Raw genomic sequence first — 21,033 nt, forward strand, 5'->3', positions numbered from 1 at the left:
TCAGCTTGTATGTAAGAAAAAGTTTTTTAAAAATTCGCCATAAATCGAAATATTGTGCTAAAGACTTCCAATTTGTTGCAAAATGAAGGTACATAATTGAATATTACTAGAATGTAAGAATTCTAGCTTACAATTGCGTTTATCGACCATTTCGGGTCGAGTCAAAGTTGACCGAAGATTGAAATTTTTTGTAGTCGACGACGGTACGCCCACTTGCACCCAACAGACAATTTTAGTCGACGATGATATGTCCAGTAGGCGTTTAGGGTTAATAAGACTTGACAAGATGTGGTTGCCCTCTCCAGCACCAAATGCAGTGGAAGTACTCCTTTGGGGACACAGCATTATATCCAATGAGCAAGGTGGTAATGGTCCCATCCTCCCGCCCCTTCAAGGGTTTTCCAACAACTAGACCCCTCCCTGAGAAGTATGTACCAAAAGGCTCATCTAAATGGAGCCAAAGAGAAAGACGTGTTCATTTGTCATCACGCACGTCTCTTTAGCATTCCCAAAGAGGACTTCCTGATTGAAGAGTGATCCTAGACCTGTCGAAACTGAACAAGCACATTATGAGCCACAAGCCCCAGATGAAAACTTTGCCTATGTATGTTTGCCCATTCCACGTTGGACCTGGATCATCCCTGTTAATCTGGAAGGCATACACTGGTACATTCCTATTGCTGTTCCTTTCCACCCCTTCCTAGGGTTCTAGATAGGGGGATACATGTGCAGATTCTGGATCATACCCTCCCTGTAGGAAGTGAGAATTTTCCTAGTGTCCATTCCTAAATCATATGACATCTGGAAGGCGAGAACATTGGTGGCTTTCTTTAGGAAAGTATCCTTCAAAGAGGGCTCCCTGTCTAAGGGTGGTCATCACAAGCAGTATTCCTTAAATACTACTGCTATGAGATTAAACAAGTTCAACTGCACTGTGTGTCAGTGGGTAGTATGGGGTGGTACATCCTGGTTTCGCAGACTCCTTGGCAGAAACTGAAGGGCCTCCTTGATGCCAGGGTAGTTTTGAGATATTGCTGGGACAGAGCAATAATCCTGCATCCCACCCTCACAAGTTTAGGTATGACAGCTTAGAGCCATATGTGTAACACATACAGGTTCTTTCCCCTTCTTCATTACTAAACCCCTACTAGAAATCCTAAGTAAAAGAATGTTGATAATCATCCACGTGACTTTACCATGAACTGTTGTTTTGTCTGGGTTGCTGGAACACCATCATCAGGGAGGTAAACCATTTTGTCACCTGTCAGTTTCTTTTAAAACTTCTGTTGAGAATGAACAGCAGGCGCTCTATCAAAAACCAGATTTTTGGTAGCCACCGCGAGTTCTTAAACCAACTTGCTTTCCGCAGTGAAAAGGCATGGGAATTTGTGGTGGGTGTTTTTCTTTCACTGACCTGGTAAACAGAGGAGAAAATGGCTGAAAAGTACACTGCTGCCACATCAGTGAGAGACGGGTGAGAGGTAATATCGAGTATACTCCATAACTGTGTCTACAGGCACTGTTCTGACCAAGACCAGAATGAAAGAATTCTTGCTATTAGCTGGTCAATCTTATGGAGCCCCTGGCAGGACCATAAGGGTAACTCCTTTTAAGACTCACAGCAGCTATGAAAAATAGGCTTCTTCCCTATCAAAACCTGTTTTTTACTATGCTTAGAAGGTCTGTCACTGACAAATGTGCATTTTTCTGAATTACATTAAGGGCCTGTGCCTATTTTGGAGACTTACTTACATCTATCCTACCATCTCTTGTCGTCTTCTTTCTCATTGTTAACATTAATTTATGAAACTGTACAGTGGTTTTACTTCCATTCAAGGTGCATTTCAGTGTCAAAACTGACCATTGTTACCTGAACTTCAACAATTGTACAAACAAACTCATGCAAGCATACGAACGTCTCTCTATTTGAATGTCTTAATCCTTTTGCTGCGAGCATGTTATCGCCACTAGTGACGAGATCAGTGCCCTCCTAATCCTGTAACTGTCTAATTTTCTTCAATGTATATTTGTACTTCAGTTCTTTCTTATTTTCATTACTGTTATAATAATATTAGACTGATCTGTTATGTTATTACAGTACAATATTTTATTATAGGCAGTGATAAAATATACTAATGATATGTAGGTAATTACTGTATCCAAATACTTCATTATATAGCTTTTATTGGTGATTCATTTCAGTGTGAAACCTCTCAAAGTATGGAGTAAAGTAATGCCATTTTCATTATTCAGTATGAAAATCTTTATTACAAACTCTGAACACTTGCTATTGGCCAAAAATTTTCATCTGGAGAAACCTCAACACAAAAAAACATAAATAGACTTGACATTCTGTAGAAAATGTGAAATTATCATCTCTAATAGAAGTTTCAGAGCACTGAATTTTACAAACTGAATCTTAAATGGTTTTCTATTCACAGGTGTTATAGTGTTTTCTTTGTTTACTCAACATCTCTGACATTTGACACATTTGCTTCCTCTGTCATTTCCTCTGATCTTTGGTCATTTATGATAAAACCTGAAGTCAAAAAATTATCTAAGGTAGGTTTGTCTATGCCTACGATATAATAAACATCACCATATTCACTACTGACACTCTCAGTACTACTGTATCTGCTAGTTCAGGTATACTACTATCATTGTCACTTCCAAATAAAAGCCTCTGTACTACTTCATCATCGAGAGAATCCTCCTCCCTCCACGGTATTTTGATGGCTACTGGAGGTCTAGCCCTTGTCCAGAGATTATCCTGTAAGTTGGAAATCAAATGTTGCCATTTGTTGCCAGAAGATAGAAAAAAGCTCCTAAAAATGACGAGGGAAACACATTATCTACCATGAGCTGCCTAACTAGAACCAAAAGAATGATGACTGAGATCAGTCCCGCGTCATGGATGAGACCTTTCGATGACTGAGATCAGGTCTGCACAGCGAGGGTAAATAAAATCTTTCTATCTCACACAAAGACCATTCTTTTTATGTGGTACAGTAAACCCCCGTATTCATGGGGGATGCGTACCACACCCCCAAATAGCTAAAATCCACAAATACTTAAAACCCCTCTAAAAACACTTTTGATAGTTTAAACACAAAAATCCTCTATAAAGGCTTATACCTGAGTATTTTAATAGTTTTATCACAAAAAGTGCATTTGGTCATGAAAATATGAAAATACAGTAACTAGTGAATATTTCTCAGTGAAAAATACCATAAATGGGTGAATTTTCTGCGAATAATGGTAGATACATTCCACAGAGAAATTCTGCGAATCACGTGAGTCTGTGAATAGTGAGAATGCGAATACCAGGGGTTTACTGTATACAGTATTACTGAATACAAAATCTGTAACATTGGTTAAAAACAACAGCTCCAAAAATTACATTTATTACATATGTGATAAAATGAATAAAATTACTTGCAATTTTCTTACCCTAATCCAGATATAAAGCGCATGGTGATGAATAAAGAAAAATTCTGAGCAAACGATGATATGATGCCAGCCAAAGAATTTACAAGGAGGGAAACAATAAGAATATTTTTTCTGCCATATATATCTCCTAAACAGCCCCATACATAGCCTCCAATCATCATACCTGTAAAATAAGAAATCTAAATATTTACATTCATCTAATCTTAAGACCTAGAGCATTTTTAAGAAATAATAATGTACATAGTAGATCAAAATTTGTATTATTACCAAAAACTCATGCTTTTACAACTCCCATCAGGTGTGTCAAGTCAATTTCCAGACATGCTCAAAAAGGGAGGAAGACCTAGCTTGCTGCCTGCAAAGCTGGTCTTCCAAGCACATCTAGCAACAGAAAATGGTCATCTAAGTAGGTCTGCCAGTCTGTACAGACCTGGTGACTTTGCTTCCCAAAATTTAAAAAGGTCTCACTTTTCCTTAATTGATTTTTTGCTCTTTTTAGCCATGTCAGCCTATACTGTATTGTCCTTCACTTCTTTTTGAACTGAGTCTTTCGGATTTTAAATAAATATACATGGAGAAACTCATTTGAACTTCCCAGTGAATGTCTTACTGTTACCGTTGCTGCTGACATGTGCTCTTCTCCCTGGAATGTGTGAAGGACAAGTCCATGCCATTTTCATCTCCCTTTTGTCATTATCTCAACTACATATAAAACTTCCATAACTTCCCTTAAGGTTATCATTTCTGACTTTATCAAACTTCCATAACTTCGTCTGGTTAAACTAAGGTAGGCGGCCCCCCCTTACGGTTATTATTTCTAACTTTATCCTGCCATCTAACTCATGATATTCTTCTTAAAGCTTTCTTCTCAAACTGACAAAATCTTTTGGATAAAATTTCATTGTTATACAAAGATTCACGTTTGTGTAAAAATGCAAATTTTACTAAATTTATGTTATAAATTTGTTTTCGTATGAAATTTTCACGTACGGTATTTGATTTTAAAATCTTATTCAGCCTGCCCATTGTTTCATTTGCTTTTTTTAGTCTTTATATAATTCCAGCTAATAAGAGCCTGTACAGTACTAGATATCACTGTTCCCAAATATTTTAGAGATTCAGCCTCATTAACTCTTTCTCTACTCAATGTTATTTCATCCCTTTGTGCTTATTAAGTCCTAATTACTGTACTTTTCTTTTTCTGACAAATATTTTAGTTTCATCTCTCTGGGTATATGAGACATTCTATTAGCAAGCTTTCTAAATCTTACAAGGTTCTGCTAATTAAAACAGTATCATCTGCATATTTTTTGTCTGAATTTGATATTTTTACTCTATTCTAAACCTTCTTTTCTGTCTCTGACCAATTTTCTCATTATAAAATCTATGAGAAAGGTAAACAGCTGGGGTGAAGTAACATTCTTCTTTCCCACCCCACTAATTACTGCAAATTCACTTGACAAGACCCCATCAACATTAACTTTGCATCTACTTTATTCACACATAATTTCAAACAGCTTTGCATATTTAATGGGAATACCATAGTGACACAAAACCTCCAACAATATTAGCATGTGGATGCTGTGACTTGGCCTCTAGTAAACAACCTAAGCCATCAGATGGGGATTTTTAAATTTCATACACTGTTGCACATTGATCTGTGCAACTTCTGCCTTTTTCAAAGCCCCAGCTTGTTCATCTCAAAGCTTTTTACCAATTTATTTCTTTTTGCCTATTGAGAATAAGCATATTGAAAATTTTTCATTACAACCTACGTAAGTACAATTCCCCTTAATTATAACATTGCAAAGTCACCTTTCTTTACATATTAGCACTGACTTCCAATTCCTCATCATCAGGCTCAGTTTCCTCTTTCATATTCTGCTGAACAGCCTTATTAGCATATAAGGTGTCATTTCAGTCTCAGTTAAAATAATCTCTGCAGTGACTCCATCATAACCTGGTGTTAACCTTCTCCTAGGTATTAATTCAACTTCAAAAACCATGACTTCAGTTCTCTTTCTCAACTTCTGGTATATCAATTCATTTATTCCCTCATATCTATTATCCATGCCTCATAAAAATACTGTTAGCATTATCTTTCTTCTTCTGATGTTATTACTGACACATCCCCCTTCTGACAGATATTTTCCTTTTGCTCCCTGCACGACTACAAACAGCATGATTGTCATATTTGGCTGAAGTCAACCTACTCTTACAGCCTTTATTGTCATACCTGATACTAGAATGGCTAAAATCTGACATGATTAATAAGTCAAAATCAGAAAGTCACAAAAAGAGAGTTCTGAATTAGCTAAGCTAATTAACAGTAGTGCGTTACCAAAAAGAACAAAGTACTTCACCAAGTGAAGAATAAAAGCAACCATCTGGTGTAAAAATAACAAAATCAGAGCTGCCAATGACCAAGAGTTCAGTCACTGACCGGTAGAAACGAATCGAGCTCTTTAGCTATGTTGTACCTATCCTTCCCCGAAAGTGGGTGGGGCAGTACAACTAAACCCAAAACAAAAGTGCTACCGCAAATATTAAATTTTGAGGTGCTGCGTGAAGTAGAAACAATGGCTATGTAATTGTTTGGTGAGTTACATATATAAAACCATGGTTTCTTTTTTTCCTTATTTCATAAAATTTCTCATGATGTCTGTTAAACCATCTTTCATTATGTTTTTGTTATTATTGCACAATTCAATAAAACAATTGTTACATCCACATGTGTTATCATGTATATTTCTTGTTTCAATTGTTCTTGTACCAGTTATTGGAGATGGAGTAATCTCTTCTTCCTTGACATAATCTATGGTATGGTTCTCTTCAACTTCTTCGATATTTTGGACATCTGCTTCCATGGGTTTTACTATTATTTTAGGAGATAAAGGTATATTCTTAGCTTGTTTTTGTTTTTGTTCTTTCTTCATATCCTTTGTCTTTGGTTTAACTGAAGTTTCTCTATTAACAGTTGGTTTCTTCGTTTTGGGTGGTGTTCTCTCCAACGGTCTCTTTTTATCTTCAATTTCTGGTCCATCGCAACTTTCCTCTGCTACTTTTGTAGCAGCATCTCGAGCTATTTGCATTAACACTTCAAATGAATTTGATAAAACATTATCCATATCATTTGTACCTGTTTCTTTATTTACTACCAATTTAGCTTTCATTTGTCAGGCATTTTCTTCCTGAGATTTTTTTTCTGTGCTCCGTTACTTCCATCCGTAAACGTTTCTACTTCATTACTGATTTTTGTTATTGAAGAATATGTATGTTTCTTAAGACAGACCTTGAATTCCTCTCACTTTCAGTTCCAATTTAGCTTCCTTTATAGACATCCCAGTCCTTTCATGCAAGATTTTCAATACTGTATTGTGCATATAAAACGAATTCTTTGGACCTTGAGTGATGATCTTGCCCACAGTTTACACACTTTGGCCTACTACATTTCCATTGTGTGGCATGTTCGTCAGAACCACAATAAGCACATATGCATTCATTTTGACAATTTTTCTTCATGTGTTCATATTTACTACAATTTTCACATTGTAGTGGCTTTGGAGCATAAGGTCTCAGTTCTCTATTTTGGCCCACACTTTTTATTTTTTGAGGTAGATCTTGACAATCAAATTTTATTTTTGCAATTCTTAACACTTTATTATTCTGTTTACTTAGTATTATATATACCTCACAATCTTGGACTTTGGGATATCTCACTTTAAGCGAGTCCAACAGCATATTCTTATCAAACGGTTCGTCATTATTTTCAGGAAGTACAATATTACTGTACTCTGAATGCTGTTCATAGTGTCATGCTTCCTTACTTTTACATTCACACTGTCAATACTTTTTAAGGATAAATAGTCTTCAGACTGGTTTTTTGTTGTGGCTTCTATAAGTCACATCTTTATTTTGATTTGTCTGAACATTTCTGTCATTGTCTTTTTAATAAAAAGTTTTCCAACTTTAGGGCTGAAATTTGTTGTTCTGTTTCCATGGTTAGAAACCCTGACCAACTTCGACTCCCAAAGAGGGAGTCGAAGTGAGTCAAGGTTGGATGGATGGATGGATGGATGGATGGATGGATGGATGGATGGATGGTATTTAGGGCAAACGCCCAGGCACTGGGACCAAGAAGGCCATTCAGTACCGTAATGAAGAGAAAATAAATTTTGTTAAGGTAAATGAGTTTATGAATTAATGAAGGAAATGATTAATAAATGAAAAGAAGTGATGAGACCAATAAATAAAGATATGAAGTTTAATGAATGATGTGATATATATATATAATAAAAAATTTAATGTTATTAAAATTCTGTGTGATGTAATAAATAATTAGGAAAAAAATTAGATATCGTTAAAAATTTTAATACACTTTAAAAAGGAGATTATAGCAGAAATATCTGCTTCATCTCCCAAAATATCCGAGAGGGATTTACCCTGGAAATATCTTTCTCTTTGGTTAAAATATCTGGGGCAGACCACCAGAATGTGCTCCACTGTTAGTGCCTCATCACAGCAAGCACACTCTGGAGGGCTGCTTCCTTCTAAAATAAACTGAAGGGTTAAATGAGTGTGCCCAATCCTTAATCTGGTTAAAATAACCTCTGTTCATCTGTCAAGCTGGAATGACAAAGACCATGGCAGTATATTACCTCTAGTATTTCTATATTTTTTATTATTGGCAAGAAGAGGAGAAGTCCACCTTTCTTGCCATTTACTTAAAACATAAGATCTAATAGGACCTTTTAGATCTGTATGAGGCACTTTTCTTAAAGAGGTTTCTGATAAAATACTAACAGCTTTCGCCTCCCTCTCTGCCATCTTGTTTCCGTGAATCCCCACGTGAGAAGGGACCTAACAGAAAGAGACTGATTTATGCCGACAATAGATACGAAAAAGCCACTCCTGAACTTTTTGAATTAATGGATGAAAGCTATTAAATTTTTCAATAGCTTCTAAAAATGCTTTTCTGAGCTTGTCCCTGTGTCAGTCGGTGAAATTTATTAAGCACAAATTTCTAGGTATAGATATTGCTAAATATACCAGAGAAAAAGCTATCAGGAAATGCTGGGGTTACTACCCCGGATCGAACATCTATTATGAAATAGACGCCGGTATAGATAAGGGTGAGTGGTTGTTGTCACTGCCACAGGACTGCACTCTGTAGACATCCCAATGGCAAACCCCGAACGTGAGGAGCTGATCTAACGCCCCGCACTCACCTGCCCGCCAACCCACGACACCCCAGCGCCATCTGTACTCATTCCATACTAGCACGTTTTCCTTCTAGAAGGTCTTTTTCTTGTGCTGGCTTTTGACCCAATTTTCCTTGAAGTTGACCATGTCTTCAAGCAATTTCACCGCTTTTGAAGTTAAGTACCATCTTGTGGGGTTTTATTATCAGTGAGGCTTTTATTGGCCTGTAAGTTAATATTTACAGGGTCATATATCGGACGCTCCCCGGCGTTCGCCGCCCACGCCATGATGACCTTGAGGTACACCCTACAGCTTGTTTCTGCAGGGTTTTCTCGGTCACATAATTTTATTCATGTTTCGTATTCCCTTCAAGAAGTTCCTTTTGAGGCGTTATCTATGTCGGGCGGTTCCTGGTACCTTGATTAGCGTCATTCCTCACGGAGGCTTCCTCCCCTATCTTGGTTCTTACAGTTAATTCATAGCTGATACCAGGCTCGCACGATGCAGATTCTCTCCAAGGTGGTGCTTTGTCGTTTCTCTGATTGGTAGTGTAATGGATGACATGGATAATTGGATTTATTGTGGTCCGGCTCAAGGCCAGGAGCAGCCAGTTGGTTGCCTACCTCCTGCTCGCCTCGCCGTTAGGGCTATACGCTTAGCACAAGTTCTTATATTTTTGTATATTCGATCATATTACGTGTACTTATGTAGTTATTGGTTAACTTTAGCGGTACTTATTAGAAATTGATCCTAGCCTCAGCCTTCTCGCTCCCAATCGGTGGTTAGGCTATTCAGGTTAGGCTTTGGCATTGTCTTAGCTCCCATCTCTCCCGACTGTGTCGCTTGAGCGGGAGGAGGGTAGGCTAGTCGAGGGGAGTTCCCGCTTGTTGTTCCATCCGCCTACCGCTCGCTGGTTCGCTAGGGCATCTGAAGCCCCCATCCCCTCCTCCCCTCTAATGAGGGAAAGAAGGAAAATAAAACGGGGAACTTCTTTTATACATTGCCCTTCTGCCCTGTGGGTTGGTTGTTGGTTGGACTGCGTTACGGGAATTTTCTCTCCTTCCACCCTCTTCCTCCTCTCTCTCCTCCCTTTTACTGTCTGGGCTGCGCTTCAGAGGAGGGTGAGAGTTTGGCGTTGCTGTAGACTAGTGCTGTTGTCCCATCCTCCCCTAGTACTTTTGGTGAGTGTCATGAGTCTCCTGGCGCAGGAAGTCGACACGCCTGTTTCAATGCCCCATGGGGAGTTTTTTTTAGTCAGTGTATGGGGGGGTCCCCCCATCCACTTGAACATAACTCTTGATTCCACCATTCTAAGTACTGCCTCCCTGACTTTGCCAGTGGTGTGTCATCTCCCCGCGTGTGGGACGTCGGTCTCTTCGATTGTCACCCCGCGGGGGACTAGTCCGTTCCCAGTTGAGAGTCACCCACCCTCCTGGCCCCGATTCTGGTGTCAACCGCCGCTAGTGTTTCGCTGGTTCGCTCTCCTCCGGTCGGGCTGAACTTCGATCACCTTCAGGGTTCAAACATTTCCTAGCTGGTTCCGCTCCGCCGCCCCCGGTCCTCCGTTGCCTTCTTACCTGTTACCACCGGTGGTTTTGGTTTTTCAGTAGGTTGGCCTTAGTCACACCTAGTTCTCAGCTGTATAATAACTGGAGGTACGATTTTACCGCCCTCTCCCTGCTGTAACCAAGTGACGGAGGCACGGGATCTCGGAGGGTGCGCCGAGCACTTTGACCAGCAGTGTACTGCTATCCTATGTTGTTAACCATTTACTTACTACCGGACTCCGCAGTAATTATACTTTTTTAAGTTGATTTACAATTAAGAGTTGCATGATCCTGTTAACGCCCTACCCGATCTAACTATCTCCGGAGTTCCTTAACCCTTTAATGCGAGGCCCTATTTGCAAAAACGTCTCCAGATGCCGCAGCGTTCAGTGAGTTAGCGCAAGCGGAAAAAAGTTTTTTCAAAATCACAGCACGCTTTAGTTTTTAAGATTAAGAGTTCATTTTTGGCTCATTTTTTTGTCATTACCTGAAGTTTAGTATAACCATCAGAAATGAAAAAATCATTATCATATATAAATATTGAATTTATGACAAAAAAAAACTCAGATATAATTGTATACAAATCGCGCTGTAGGCAAAACGGTTAAAGCTAATGAGTTAATTTTTTTAGTTGTATTGTACACTAAATTGCGGATGATTTTGATATATAACAAATTTTAAAACGATCAAAGCAACACAGAGAAAATATTATCACAAAATGATGCATGAATTCTTAACGCCGGACAAAAAAGGTTTTTTCAAAATTCACCATAAATCGAAATATTGTGCTAGAGACTTCCGTTTTGTTGAAAAATGAAGCTAATTGATTGAATATTACTAGACTGTAAGTGTTTTTAGCTTACAATTGCAGTTTTCGACCATTTCGGGTCGAGTTAAAGTTGACCGAAGTCGAATTTTTTCTATTTATCGTGAATTATATGGAAATATTTCAAAACTGATAAAAGCTACAACCATGAGTTATTTTTTGTTGTATTGTACATGAAATTGCGCACATTTTCATATATAAAACTTTATGTAACGACTAATATAAAGTGGTGCAAATATTACGACAACGAGACGAAAGAATTTCTGAAATGTTCGCCGAGTTAACAAGCACAGACGAAGGAAAATGTTTTTAAAAATTCACCATAAATCGAAATATTGTGCTAGAGACTTCCAATTTATTGCAAAATGAAGTTAAATCGATTGAATATTACTAGAATGTAAGAGTTTTAGCTACAATTGCGTTTTTTACCATTTCGGTCGAGTTAATTTGACCGAAGGTTGAAATTTTGGCAGTTATCGTGATTTATGTGAAAATATTTCAAAACTGATAAAAGCTACAACAATGAGACTATTTTCTGTTGTATTGTACATGAAATTGCGCACATTTTCATACATAAAAGTTTATGTAACGACTAATAAAACGATGCAAACATTACCACAACATGACAAAAGAATTTCTGAGATGTTCGGCCGAAATCGCCAAGCAGACGTAAGGAAAAAATCTTTTTTCAGAAATTCACCATAAATCGAAATATTGTGCTAGAGACTTCCAGTTTGTTGCAAAAATGAAGGTACACGATTGAATATTACTAGAATGTAAGAGTTTTAGCTTATAATTGTGTTTTTTTTACCATTTCGGTCGAGTTAAAAGTAGACCAAGCTTGAAATTTTGGCAGTTATCGTGATTTATATGAAAATATTTCAAAACTGATAAAAGCTACAAACATGAGTTATTTTCCTGTTGTATTCTAAATGAAATTGCGCACATTTCCATATATAAAACTTTATGTAACGACTAATATAAATAGTGCAAACATTACACAACGTGACGAAAGAATTTCTGGCGACGAAGGAAAAAAGTTTTTTCAAAAATTCACCATAAATCGAAATATTGTGCTAGAGACTTCCAATTGGTTGTAAAATGAAGGTAAATGATTGAATATTACTAGATCGTAAGAGTTTTAGCTTAAAATTGCGTTTTTTACCATTTCGGTCGAGTCAAGTTGACCGAAGGTTGAAATTTTGGCAGTTATCGTGGTTTTATAGGAAAATATTTCCAAACTGATAAAAGCTACAACCATGGGTTGTATTTTGCTGTATTGTACATGAAATTGCGCACATTTTCATATATAAAACTTTATGTAACGGGCTAATATAGAACAGTGCAAAAATTACGACAAAATGATGAAAAGAATTTATGAAATTTTCGGCTGAGTTACCGCGGCGAAGAAAAAAAGTTTTTTCAAAAAATTCACCATAAATCGAAATATTGTGCTAGACACTTCCAATTTGTTGCAAATGAAGGTACATGATTGACTATTACTAGAATGTAAGGTTTTAGCTTGCCCCACAATTGCGTTTAGGACCATTTCGGTCGAGTCAAAGTTGACCCAAGGTTGAAAATTTTTGTGGTCGGCTGCATTGCACGTCCACTCGGCATACCAAAGGTAAACATATAGTGTAATATGGTTCAATTTGCTACTCTGTTACCCATTACAGACATACTCCGAACTTACGCGAGGTTATGTTCCAGAACCCCTCGCGCAGGGTGAATTTTCGCGTAAGTTTGGCATGGTCTCTAAAAATGCTAATAAATGCTTATTTCTGTAAACACCCTAAATAGCCTACTATATATGACACTAATCATGTTTCACAATTAGTTGGTTAACTTTTAAATGAAATTAAAGTTACTGTAATTTACTTAAAAGTTAGCTTAATACACTATCCTTAAAAAGAGAAATAAAATGGTTGGACATAAAAAATTGAGAGTTGAAGAGTAATTTCTCTCCTTCCAACCGATCTATATCTAACAACTTTATTCTGCGTCCCTTTCTCTTTGTTCTGAAATGCTTTTTCATGAACAGTGTTTTATCTTCTGACTAATACAACTCTTAGTTATTATGTCTCTATGTTTTAGAACATATTGCAACACTAGCACATTTACACTTCGTAGACAATGCAGGTCAAATTATATAAATTTAAACTATCTACTGTACAGGTAAAGACATACAGAGAATTAATAAGTTGTAAAAATGTGGGAGCACTAACTATGAACAAGAGAGAGAGAGAGAGAGATAAGGGTTGTTTTTACTTAAGAGAGTGAAATTATTTATCATTTATTACGGAGGCTGAGAGAAGAACACACGAGAGAGAGAGATATTGTCCTTACTTGAAATATCAAATTATATTATTTATGAATTATTACGGAGAGAGAGAGAGAGTTATTCTTACGTTAGATATCAAAAGATGGAAATTCGGTTTGTTCCGACACGATATGCAAACCGTCGGCCCTTTACATTAGGAATTACTTTCAGGCGTAGGCTGGAAACGGCCGTTAAACTCTTGAGCAAGGTGGTTAGACAGTAACTACCCGCCTGCCCGGATGTAAACATTCCAGTTTGCTTTCGGCCGCCATGCGTTGCTGACGAGATTTTCGTTCTCTCTGCCTGACTGGCGTTAAGCTCTTATTATTCCGGTGGGATCTTTCAGTATTTTTGTTTATAAATTATAGACGTGTGTTTGATATTTATTAATACAAACCCACGATTTGTGATAACCTTGCATAAGCCGTCGTTCCCTGCGCTGTCTTGGGTTTGATGGCCAAGGCGTTATTGGAAAAGGGTAACCAAGTGATAATGCTTCTCTTCCAGCAGCCCTTTACGTAAATTCTGAAGGCGCCCCTGTACATTCGGAGATATAGTTTGGGACGTAATATCTTCACTCCCCTACATTCATCGGGACGTAAGAGTTCGTTCCCTTCTTGGGCTTCCGCCCTCTATGTATAAGAGGTACTACCACCCCCTCCTACTTATGTTGAGTATTGCTCTGCCGCCTGCGCTTGGAGAACTGTGGGGCCGGGTGGGAGGTTGGGTATCGTTGGTAAGTTCCGCTTCCATTTATGACCCTATGGCCTCCCCGTCCTTTTTTTCTCTTCCCGTAGGTTCTTCCTTTTCCTTTTAGTGAATCTCTCCTTCGCCCTCTTCACCGCTCGTCTGGCGAAGACAGGCTGGGAGCGATCGGGCGACCTCTAGAGCATCTGCTCCTGCTGCCTGGGGCAGTTCCCCTTGTAGCGAAAGGAGTCTCCCTCTACTAATCATCTTTGCTTTTCTTTCAGGTTGACAGTGAGCATAACAGACACAGCAGTAGTTGGCTGGATATATCAAAGGATATCTGCATGAAGAACCCGACATTCATTCAGTGTTGCTTTGGGATCGACCACACGTGGTTAGATGATTACTTTTCCACGTCGGGATCGTTCTGACTGTTCCCGCCGATGTGGATCGATCGCTGTCATTGCTGGTCTTCATGTATGCTGTTGCACTGCCTCCGGCTTATCTGTGGTCCATCTACTTCTGCTGTTCCCTGTGTTATGCTCTTGTCAACTCGACGACGGTCTCTAGGCTGCTCGTCCTGGTCTCCTGCCGCAGCCGCCCTGATCGTTCCTGTCGCTGCTGGTGATCTTCATGCGACATTTCTGTCCGGCCGCAGTAGCCCGCCTTCCGAACCGCTAACAGCTCCTGCATGGGCCGTCCTGATCGTGCTCGCTACTTCCTAGTGGTCGCCCGGGGCCGCTTCCGTTGTGTTCTTGCCAGCTGCCCTAGAGGTTATGATGTCTGCCATCTTGTAGAAGATGTCGGCATGAAAGGGAAGGAAGTCGCCTTGTGAAAATGACGTTCCTGGCTGTTGCAATAGCTCCTGCCCTCCGAACCTCTGCCGTAGCTCCTGCATCAGCTGTCCTGATCATTCCTGCCGCTTCTCCTGGAGGTCGTCCCTGGGGCCGCTTCCGTTGTGTTCCTGCCAGCTGTCCCAGGGGTTACGATGTTCAAGCATCCCAGATGTCGGCGTGAAGATGAAGGAAGTTATCCTGTTGAAGTGATGTTCCTGGCCGTTGCAGTAGCTCCTGCCTTCCGAACCGCTGCTGTAGCTCCTGCATTGGGTGTCCTGATCATGCCTACTGCTTCTGCTGGTGCTGGTGTCCTGGGCCGCGTCCGTTGTGTTCCTGCTGGACTGCCCTGGAGGTTACGATGTTTCGTGTCCACCATTCTGTAGATGTCGGAGTGGAGGTGAAGGAAGCCGCCCTGTGGAAGTAGCTGCTGTCGTCTTCATCTTATCTCTGATTTCGTCTTCGCTGCGTCTTCCTTCCTCTCCCAAGGTCCAAGGGGTCCTAAGAATCGGACAGACTCGTCGGCCGAAGGGGAGGAAGGCTGCTTCTTCCCTTGATGCCCTTGGATCTAGGACCGCCTCCTTCCGGTGACGCAGTGGGTCTCTTGTTGGCTCTTCCCGACCTTCGGGTTAGGAAACCAATTCACATAGCCCTGGGTTTTGTGTTTCGGAAGCCGCAGGCGCAGACCTCGATTTGCGATCCCATTCCCAGTCCTAAGAGGTTCCGCCTCTAAGACGGGGGCTGCTTCGGGCGCTCGTTCGCAAGCTGCTCCAAGTGCTCGAGATTCTATGGAATATCGAGTATCCCAATCTGGTCTAGGGAGATTTTCCTCGGCCCGGTTCGGGAGCAGTGCGAGAGAAAGGGCCGAGGCACCCAGGTGTCTCGGCTCTTCTTGCCAGCAATGCAAGTGCTCACCGAAAAGTTTACAGTGCTCGGTCGGGTTCCCAACCTGGTGTCTCGATCCTGTTGGTTTGAACATCAGAAGAAGCAGGGAAGAGATTCCCTTCGGGAGTCCTGTGGGACTTCTAAGGGACTGACTCTCTTCCAGGAGACAAGTTTCTCTTGTTGGCTCTTGCCGCCCTCGGGCAGGAACCGATTCACATTCTCCTGTGGGATCTTGCATTTCAGGGGCCACAAGAGCGCGGCCTCTCGAGGCCACGCCCTCATTGCCAGTCTTGGAAGTCTGCGTCTAAGACTGGTTCTGTGCTTGGCTCTTTCGATCTCTTAGGAAACAAAGCAGCCGCTCCCGATTTTTGGGAGTCTCGTGGGTAGCTCGAATTTTATGAATCATGAGCGCTTTCCTGACGAGAGAAAGCGCCAAGACACCCAGGTGTCTGGTTGCCGGGACACCCAGGTGCGTCTGGGGTGCTGAGACGCCAGGTGTCTTGATACTGCCCGCCGCCAGCTGCTTCGTTGCTCAGCCGGGCTTCATTCCCAGGTGTCTTGGAACGTTAGGTTCGAGCATGCAAGATAGCAGACACAGAATTCCCCTTTGAACCTTCTTCTCTCGAGGGGCCTCGGCCTCGAAGGAGTTTAGAGTTCGGGAAACTAGCATTTGTTCACAGCAGACGTGTCCGGCCTGCACAGTTATGATTGTGTTCGCGTGATCGGCTCAGCTCAGCTCAGCTCAGCCCAGCCCCCGGTCGCACTTACGAGACTGGCTCGGCTCGACTCGGCTTGCCAGACTGGCTCGGCTTGCCCCGCCTGCCTTCCAGTCCACCACATACCAAGCAGCTGGATTGCGTTCGCGTGATCGGCTCGGCTCGGCTCGGACCTACTCGGTTTTTTCCTATTCGGGCTCTCGGCTATGTCAGAGTGAACTTTTGCTCTTCCCCAAAGAGCTTTACACGGCACAAGTGCTCTCTTCCCCATGTGGTGCACTTCTCGGCTGGATTATCGCCACGGTCCACCTCTCCTGCTTATCTTATTGGCAGGACAGGTAGGGATACTCTTTCTCCTCACCTGTTCTCTCAGTTGTTCCGAGAAGCGCGAGACAGACAGAGAGAGCTCCGACGAAATTATATTCGGAGTTCGGCTGCCTGGCATGCTTCGGGTGTCGGTCCCCCGATTCTCTCGTAGTATAACCAGGTAGCTGAGGAGGGTTTCAAGGATCTGTCAAGGTCTCTCCAAGGAGAAGTACAGAGTTTCTCACACATCGGAAACAGCAGGGTCTTCCCTCTCAAGCTGCGACGCCTGCCTCGGAGAACTTCGCGCTGATTCGTCGGCGCAAGGATCCCTGGGAGAGGACCACGGCTTCCCCAATGAATAACCTTCATCACTCACAACCCTTGCAGTTCCCGAGGGGCCAAGAGTGTCGGGGACCACCGCGGTCCTGGCTTCCAAGAGCGTTCTCGACCTGATGAATTCTTTTCTTCGAAGGAGTTAATTCAGGTCGAGACACCAAGCTTCCACCCCTGCCTTGACAGAATATGAATTCTTCTTGCCTTGGAGGGTCTTGCCGACTGCAGTTTTTTGGGCAATTCCGGTGCTAAGGAGAAGGACTTTGTCCCAATTCGGATCTCCAGTTTCGTAAGTCCCGAGTTGGCTCGACCCTTTGGAACAAATCTTTACTTGGTTCTGCCTTTCTCTTTCAGAGATTTGCCAGATACCTCGGTAATCAAGCTTCGTACCAGGGTACTGACTTGTCCTTTGGACAATGGCCAAGAACTTTGGGTCTAAGTCACCTCAATCCCGACCTTGAGTTCAAGCCAGCCCCCTTTTCAGCTCCTTAGCCAAGAAGTCTCAGGCTTCAGAAGAAGATTGCAACTGCTGGCTGCCTGGACGAAATGACATCATCGAGTCTCTGGACTGGCAGCAACATTGTTGAGACCTGGGAATGATCTCCTTCAGGAGAAGTATCTATTTCCTAGGTCTCGGGCAATTCTTTCCATCGAACTTCCATCCCGCCTCTCTCCCGTGTCTCCGATTCGGGAAATAATTGAGTCTGCTAGAGCTAATTGGCCTGCATTCCCGTCCTCTTGCAGAAGTTTCCCATGGTGGAGAATGGAAGTCTGCTTCCATTCTCTGTCCTCTTCCTCTCGATGTATGAGGAAAGAGTTAGGCTAATGCTTGATTGAAGCTGAACCTTCGAATATGCTTGCATATTCAGCTAATGCTTGATTGGCTGAACCTTCGAATATGCTTGCATATTCTCACATCTTGTGTCTACTTATGGATTCACAGATTGGAGGAATAGGCGCACACTGGTAAAGACTCTTGTCTTGAAGTTGTGTGACTGGCATTAATTAGTACCTCTCATCACCGCCCTGGGCTCAGGGCAGCCTTTAGTCGTCTGAGAATTCAGGATGGTTTTGCGGCATCACTGTCTTTGTTGATCAACAAACCACAGTAGTGGCATTTGTCGACAAACAAGGCGCAATCGTTTTTTTTCCCCTGTTTCATCTCGACATTTGCAGGTACTGGCGTTGTTCTATTGCACACCGACAGCTCAACACCAGATGCATTGGTAGGCAAGCCTGGCCTCGGGTTTGAAGTGATCGGACTGGAACATGCTGCTCACTCTTTCTTCACAAAGATTCATGCAGAGACTGCTCGACTGAGAAATCCCACCGTCCTTCTGTTGCCTCCCTGCACAAGTGGGTAGTTTTTCGCTCCTTCCATACTGCATCAGGCCACCTGGTGAGGCATGCTGTCTTCTTTGGGGAAAACTCGACACGATTATTTTTCTCCCGTTTGTCCAGCTTCGCTAGGGTTCACAAAACATTGCTCACCCCCGAGTTACAGACAAATACTGGAAGATTCTGCCATCATCCAACCTGATTGCCGAGGCATCAAGAAGAATTCCGCTTGACCCAACCTCCCGTTGCAGCCACACAAGAAGTGGCTCTTGAGGCAGTACATCCCTGTGTGTTCAGACTGGGGACTTTCCAGCTTCGGTAAGCACAGGCTTTCTCGTGCCAAGCCGCAACAGATATAGCTGATATCCCCTTTGTCCTCTGCAACACTGGGTTCCAGGGACTCGGATCCGTCTTCGCTGGCGGTGTCGTTGTCGGAACTTTCTCGTCAGAGTCGCCGTCAAGTCTGGACTTTGTCTTCTCCTGCCGAGGGTTGCTTCTCTCCTTTTCATTTGTGAAGAACGCGAGGCCCATGACTAGTCTTCTATCTGAAGTAGCCTTCAGTCCTCAGTCGAGAGTTAGCTACGGACGAGAAGCTTCTCAGTGTCATGCTATCCCAGGAACTGTTTCCTGCGGCATGACCTCGCTAGGTTCCTGTCCGTGCTCTGCTCGCTGGGCCACGAGTCGCCGGATAGAGATGCTTAGGACCATCTCTACCTGCCTTGGCGAGAATATGGAAGAATGGGGATGATCATACTCGACTCTTCTTGATGTCGTAGGTGGACTCGAATCCATTGGCATCTACTGTCGGGTTCGAGTCCTTCTTGTTCCCCTCCTCCTTGGACTTTGTGTTGATAATCCAGATCATTCATTACTTTGTCCTGTTAGGGAGCTGTGGTACTTTCCAAAAGGCTCAACATTCCTAACCTGGATGTCGTCAACGTTTTCGCTAATGTTCTCTGCGGAAGAAGTGTTCATGACACATCTTCCTCCCTGACTTCGGTGGAAGCGATCAAAGGAGGTACTTGGCAGCTGACGACGACGCATACCGTACCTTCCACCCGAGCTCATGAAGTCGATGGTTTGGTCGTCCATCCCTGCACCTCGAAGTTTCCTGTCGGTCTGCAAGACGTGGTCTCTATAGGACCACACATACTTTGTCTTCTTCCTTCGGTCTTGCCCACAGGCCCTTGAACCCTTCTTGGCTCTTGTGTGGTGGCTGCTCAACAAGTTGTGTTGTCTTACCCGGCTCCTTCAAGAGGACGAGTAGCATCTCGCCTAAGGTGTTGGTTCTGGAAGTGAGAAGGATTCCGAGAGTGACTGGCCTCTCTTCCTCCTCCTTCCCCGTCCTCCAACTTCTCCTTAGGGATGAGAATAGGACTCGAACCAATAGCTGCTGGAACTGACACTGATGTGTAAGACTCACACTATCGAGCACCCGTTCTATTTTTCTTATAGAATCATAGAAGCAATTACGTGTCTTTCCTAGCAAGGGAGTGAAGGAGAGACTGGCAATAAGGAACCCTATTCGGCTTTCTCACTGCCTCCGACTCCAGATCCTTCCAGCCAATTTCATAGGAGTTATGTTTCCTCACATGCGAAAAGGTCCAGTATCTGACATTTGATCTTGCAGTTCCTACACTCCGATCAATATGTCAGAGGCACGTACGGTACTCCTCGCTCTTTCGACCAGGAGTAGCAGCCCAGGTGTGCTGAACTCCAGTCAGTTCCACACCCAGATTCCTCTCCCTCCAACCAGAGTTCTAATGGGGGCGACCGGACGGTTTGTATATTGTGTCGGAACAAACCACAATTTTTGAAAGTAAATTGTATTTTTCCTAACTATACAAACCTAAGGTCCTTTACATTACATACTATGCCCACCTCATGCCACCCCTCAATCTGATCCTGGACTGAAAGGCAAACTGGAATGTTGACATCCGGACAGGTGGGTATTCCCGCCTACCTGGCGGTAGTTACTGCTTAACCACCTTGCTCAAGAGTTTAACGGCTGTTTCCAGCCTACGCCTGAAAGTAATTCCTAATGTAGAGGACCTTAGGTTTGTATAGTTAGGAAAAATACAATTTACTTTCAATACCAGATATTAAACTAACTTTTAAATGAAATTAAAGCTACTGTATTTTAATTTAAAAGTTAGCTTAATACATTACCCTTAAAAAAAATAAATACTAGAATATAGGAGTGTGTGACTGTCTCCCCCATTCCACCGATCTATTTTTAGAAGTCTTCTCAACCTCGTTTTTAAAAACTTCTTTATTCTGTCACTTTCTCTGTGTTCTGAAATGCTCTATGTCTCTATTTTAGAACAACGCATTTACAGTTTGTAAACGGTACAGGTAAAATTAGATCAATTCAAAATTATCTACTGTACAGTTAAAGACATACAGAGAAACAGTGCTGTAATACGTAGGCTGGCTAACTTTGAACGAGAGAGAGAACAGTAGTCCTTACTTAAGAGTGAAATTTTTTATGAATTATTACGGACACAGAGAGAGAGAGAATTACAAGATAAATTTGACCGCTGATTAGCAACACTCCCCTTCTTGTCATGTTAAATGACATGTCTGA

The 21,033-nt window shown here is 42.0% G+C and overlaps 1 protein-coding gene across 1 annotated transcript in view; it reads left to right on the forward strand.

Moving 5' to 3' along the window:
* LOC136837264 (synaptic vesicle glycoprotein 2B-like) overlaps positions 1–21,033 on the forward strand; it is a 406,633-nt gene that overhangs the window by 158,724 nt on the left and 226,876 nt on the right.

Source organism: Macrobrachium rosenbergii, chromosome 58, assembly GCF_040412425.1.
Source record: "Macrobrachium rosenbergii isolate ZJJX-2024 chromosome 58, ASM4041242v1, whole genome shotgun sequence".
Lineage (NCBI taxonomy): Eukaryota > Metazoa > Arthropoda > Malacostraca > Decapoda > Palaemonidae > Macrobrachium > Macrobrachium rosenbergii.